Raw genomic sequence first — 6,000 nt, 5'->3', positions numbered from 1 at the left:
TATTTTATTTTTTATACCCACCACCGAAGGATGGGGGTATATTCATTTTGTCATTCCGTTTGCAACACATCGAAATATCCATTTCCGACCCTATGAAGTATATATATTCTTGATCAGCGTAAAAATCTAAGACGATCTAGCCATGTCCGTCCGTCTGTCCATCTGTCTGTTGAAATCACGCTACAGTCTTTAAAAATTAAGATATTGAGCTGAAATTTTGCACAGCTTCTTTTTTTGTCCATAAGCAGGTTAAGTTCGAAGATGGGCTATATCGGACTATATCTTCATATAGCCCCCATATAGACCGATCCGCCGATTTAGGGTCTTAGGCCCATAAAAGCCACATTTATTATCCGATTTTGCTGAAATTTGGGACAGTGAGTTGTCTTAGGCCCTTCGACACCTTTTTTGAATTTGGCTCAGATCGGTTCAGATTTGTATATAGCTGCCATATAGACCGATCCTCCGATTTAGGGTCTTAGGCCGATAAAAGCCACATTTTTTATCCGATTCCGCTGAAATTTGGGACAGTGACTTGCGTTAGGCCCTTCGACATCCTTTGTCAATTTGGCCCAAATCGGTTCGGATTTGGATATAGCTGCCATATAGACCGATCCTCCGATTTATGGTTTAGGCCCATAAAAGTCACATTTATTACCCGATTTTGCTGAAATATGGGACAGTGAGTTGTGTTAGGCCCCTCGACATCTTTCTTCAATTTGGCCCAGATCGGTTCAGATTTGGATATAGCTGCTATATAGACCGATTTCTTGATTTAAGGTTTTGGGCCCATAAAATGCTCATTTATTGTCCGATGTCGCCGAAATTTGGGATAGTGAGTTAAGTTAAGCCCCTTGACATACATCTGAAATATCGCACAGATCGGTTCAAATTTAGATATAGCTGCCATATAGACCGGTATCTAGGTTTTAGATTTTTGGGCCATAAAGACGCATTTATTGTCTATGGTATGAAATTTTCACCGAATTTTGATGAAAGGTGGTTTACATATATACCCGAGGTGGTGGGTATCCAAAGTTCGGCCCGGCCGAACTTAACGCCTTTTTACTTGTTTTTTATTTTACTTTATTTTATTTGATTTTATTTGATTTTATTTGATTTTATTTTATTATATTTAATTTTATTTTATTTCATTTCATTTCATTTCATTTCATTTCATTTCATTTCATTTCATTTTATTTTATTTTATTTTTTTATTTTATTTTTTTTATTTTATTTTTTTTTTATTTTATTTTTATTTTATTTTATTTTATTTTATTTTATTTTATTTTATTTTTTTATTTTATTTTATTTTATTTTATTTTATTTTATTTTATTTTATTTTATTTTATTTTATTTTATTTTATTTTATTTTATTTTATTTTATTTTATTTTATTTTATTTTATTTTATTTTATTTTATTTTATTTTATTTTATTATATTTAATTTTATTTTATTTCATTTTTTTTATTTTTTTATTTTATTTTATTTCATTTTATTTTATTTTATTTTATTTCATTTTATTTTATTTTATTTTATTTTATTTTATTTTATTTTATTTTATTTTATTTTATTTTATTTTATTTTTTTTTATTTTACTTTATTTTATTTTATTTTATTTTTTTTTATTTTACTTTATTTTATTTTATTTTTTTTTTTATTTTATTTTATTTTATTTTATTTTATTTCATTTTATTTCATTTTATTTTATTTTATTTTAATTTTAGTGTGTTCTATTTTTTTAGTTGTTTTACCATTTAAATTGTTTTGTAAAGCGATATTTTGCCATAGCAAATCATATCTCTATGATTTCTTATCATAATTTCGTTTTCAAACACTCACAGAACCCAGAGACCACTGACTGATATGTTGTTGTCTTCCAAGTAATGTCACACCTTATTATTAAAAATTTTTTGTTTCTGTTCAACATCTCTTTGCAATAACTGTTATCAAAGCCAAGGCAATGAACACGCCACATACACACATTTGAGTGAAATCTGTTCATGAAAATAGTGATAATTAAATTGAAAGGAAAGACATTTTTTTCTGGCCCTCAAAAATGATATAATTTGCACAAAAAAAAGTTTTTGCCTTCATTTGGGATGAGATCATGGCGCAATTGTTAATTATATTGTGAGCGAAAAAAAAAAACAAAATAAACACCAAGTACAACACAAATAATTTTATCATTTTCATACACGTGACAAGAAAATTAAATAAAAAAGTAAAATAACAAAAACAAACCAAGATAATGCAGCACTAAGAGAAACAAAGCAAATATTAAAAAAGGTGACAGCGAAAGATGGAAAAACGACAAACCACATAAAATGAAAAATGAAGGAAAATAGCCAAACGAAATCAACGTAGACGACTTGTAAGGGATACCTCATTCATATGAAACGTTTGAATATTTTTGAATAAAAGGTCAAGTTTTCACACCAATGCAAAATGATATGGCGGCTACAAACTCTAACTCGCAACTTTCCGCCGCCTTTTGGTGTTTGTCGCAAAGGTTAAGGTCAGCTGTTGGAGGGATTTTTTTTTGTTTTGTTTTTGCTAAATGGGAAATAGTGTTTTTTTTTTTTTTTTTTTTTTTTTTTTTTTTTTTAAATTTATGTAAGGGGCAGCATGTGGTGTGATGGAGTATAAAAATTCCAAGATGGTTGATTAAATTTGTATTGGCCAAAATCGCATATCATTTATCACACAAAGCCAAACAAAGTGTAGCCAATGTCTGCCTTAATTATTTTAGCCATTTTTATGAAGTTAAGAAAGGAATTCTTGAAATTCCTACATTTAGTGTGGGCATTAGATGAAATGTTTAGATTAGCTTAAGGTATTCAGATTTGCTAGGTGGATATTTAAAATGTTCTTTTTCACAATAAAGTGGAGAAAATTTAAAAAATGCGCATTGAATGTTATGAGGAAAAATGTGGGGACTATAAATATATATATATATATTGAATTTAATGGATTCTATGGGGGCTTCATAAGAAAAAAAAAAACAAGAAAAAAACTGTAAAAAAATTAAAATAGAGGATAATTTAAAAAAATAAAGAATCAAAAAACCCAAAAAAATTAAACTAAAAATAAAAAAAAATTAAAAGAAGAAAAAATAAAAGTCAAATTAAAAAAAATGAAAACTTCAAAAAATGAAACAAGTAAAAGCGTGCTAAGTTCGGCCGGGCCGAATCTTATATACCCTCCACCATGGATCGCATTTGTCGAGTTCTTTTCCCGGCATCTCTTCTTAGGCAAAAAAAAGGATATAAGAAAAGATTTGCTCTGCTATTAGAGCGATATCAAGATATGGTCCGGTTTGGACCACAATTCAATTATATGTTGGAGACCTGTGTAAAATTTCAGCCAATTCGTATAAGAATTGCGCCCATTGGGGCACACGAAGTAAAATAGAGAGAACGATTTATATGGGATCTGTATCGGGCTATACACCGATTCAGACCATAATAAACACGTTTGTTAATGGTCATGAGAGAATCCGTCGCACAAAATTTCATGCAAATCGGATAATAATTGCGACATCTAGAGGCTCAAGAAGTCAAGATCCCAGATCGGTTTATATGGCAGCTATATCAGGTTATGAACCGATTTGAACCATACTTGGCATAGTTGTTGGATATCGTAACAAAACATGTCGTGCAAAATTTCATTCCAATCGGATAAGAATTGCGCCCTCTAAAGGCTCAAGAAGTCAAGACCCAAGATCGGTTTATATGGCAGCTATATCAGGTTATGAACCGATTTCAACCATACTTGGCACAGTTGTTGGATATAATAACAAAACACGTCGTGCAAAATTTCATCCCAATCGGATAAGAATTGCGCACTCTAGAGGCTCAAGAAGTCAAGACCCAAGATCGGTTTATATGGCAGCTATATCAAAACACGGACCGATATGGCCCATTTACAATCCCAATCGACCTACACTATTAAGAAGTTTTGTGCAAAATTTCCAGCGTCTAGCTTTACTCCTTCGAAAGTAAGCGTGCTTTCGACAGACGAAGGGACGGACATGGCTAGATCGACTTAAGATGTCAGGAGGATCAAGAATATATATGCTTTATGGGGTCTTGGACGAATATTTCGAGGAGTTAGAAACAGAATGACGAAATTAGTATACCCCCATCCTATGGTGGAGGATAAGACCCCATAAAGTATATATATTCTTAATCGTCATGATATCTTAAGTTGATCTAGCCGAACGGACATGGCCGTCTGTCTGTCGAAAGCCCGCTAACTTTCGAAGGAGTAAAACTAGCCGCTTGAAATTTTGCACAGATACTTCTTATTAGCGTAGATCGGTTGGGATTGTAAATGGACCACAACGGTCCAACGGTTTGATAAACCGATCTGGGGTCTTGATTTCTTGAGCCTCTAGAGGGCGCAAAACCTATCCGATTCGGCTGATATTCGGCACGACGTGTTTTGTTATGAATTCCAACAATTGTGCTGAGTATGGTTCAAATCGGTTCATAACCTGATATAGCTGCCATATAAACCGATCTTGGGTCTTGACTTCTTGAGTCACTAGAGGGCGCCATTCTTATCCGATTTGGCTGAAATTTAGCATGACGTGTTTTGTTATGACTTTCAACAACTGTGCTACATATGGTTCAAATCGGTCCATAACCCGATATAGCTGCCATATAAACCGATCTTTAAGCTTGAGTTCTTGAGCCACTAGAGGGCGCAATGCTTATTCGATTTGGCTGAAATTTAGCATGACGTGTTTTGTTATGTCTTTCAACAACTGTGCCAAGTATGGTTCAAATCGGTTCATAACCTGATATAGCTGCCATATAAACCGATCTGGGGTCTTGACTTTTTGAGCCTCTAGAGTGCGCAATTCTTATCCGATTGGAATGAAATTTTGCACGACGTGTTTTGTTATTATATGCAACAACTGTGCCAAGTATGGTTCAAATCGGTTCATAACCCGATATAGCTGCCATATAAACCGATCTTGGGTCTTGACTTCTTGAGCCACTAGAGGGCGCAATTCTTATCCGATTGGAATGAAATTTTGCACGACGTGTTTTGTTATTATATGCAACAACTGTGCCAAGTATGGTTCAAATCGGTTCATAACCCGATATAGCTGCCATATAAACCGATCTTGGGTCTTGACTTCTTGAGCCACTAGAGGGCGCAATTCCTATCCAATTTGGCTGAAATTTTGTACAACGACTTCTCCCATGGCCTTCAACACACATGTCAAATATGGTTTGAATCGGCCTCTAGCCTGATACAGCTCCCATATAAACCGATATCCCTGTTTTACTTCTTGAGCCCCTAAAGGGCGCAATTCTTTTGCGAATTGACTGAAGTTTTACACAAAGACTTTTACTATGGTCTGCAACATTAAATTCAATTATGCTCCCAATCGAACCACAGCTTGATATAGCTCCAATGCCATAGCAATTATTGGGTTGCCCAAAAAGTAATTGCGGATTTTTCATATAGTCGGCGTTGACAAATTTTTTCACAGCTTGTGACTCGGTAATTGCATTCTTTCTTCTGTCGGTTGTCAGCTGTGACTTTTAGCTTGCTTTAGAAAACAAGTGTAAAAAAAGTATATTTGATTTAATCCGCAATTACTTTTTGGGCAACCCAATATTTTCTTCTATCCTTTGTTTGCCTAAAAAGAGATACCGGGAAAAGAAATCCACAAATGCCATCCATGGTGGAGGGTATATAAGATTCGGCCCGGCCGAACTTAGCACGCTTTTACTTGTTTGGTATTTAGAGCGCGTATGTTTATAGTGGCATGGGGCGGGTTTAAATCTCTCTTTTCAACCTTAAGTTTTTTAAGGTCAATTGTCACCTTTATTGATTAGTTTTTATAAAAATTGGGGCCAAGAGATTTGTAGCAAATTTCATTGAATTTAAATTTAAGAATTTGTTCTTAATTAAATAACATATTCTGTCATGTCATAGCTACACCGAGTGCCAGTTTTAACTTTAATTTAATATTTGAAA

At 33.4% G+C, this 6,000-nt stretch overlaps 1 protein-coding gene and 1 long non-coding RNA gene across 2 annotated transcripts in view; both read left to right on the top strand.

The window, feature by feature from the left end:
- Window positions 1-6,000, top strand: part of LOC106089962 (phosphatase Herzog) — a 342,933-nt gene that overhangs the window by 152,234 nt on the left and 184,699 nt on the right. The window lies entirely within an intron of this gene.
- LOC106091392 (uncharacterized) overlaps window positions 1,932-6,000 on the top strand; it is a 45,192-nt gene continuing 41,123 nt past the window's right edge. The window contains exon 1 of the long non-coding RNA XR_009396411.1: window positions 1,932-2,133. This is a non-coding gene — a long non-coding RNA (uncharacterized LOC106091392). The remainder of the gene's footprint in view (window positions 2,134-6,000) is intronic.

The sequence above is a fragment of the Stomoxys calcitrans genome, chromosome 1 (genome assembly GCF_963082655.1).
Source record: "Stomoxys calcitrans chromosome 1, idStoCalc2.1, whole genome shotgun sequence".
Taxonomy (NCBI): Eukaryota; Metazoa; Arthropoda; class Insecta; order Diptera; family Muscidae; genus Stomoxys; species Stomoxys calcitrans.
The sequence above is the reverse complement of the archived record's forward strand: the minus strand, read 5'-3'. Positions and strand labels throughout refer to the sequence as shown.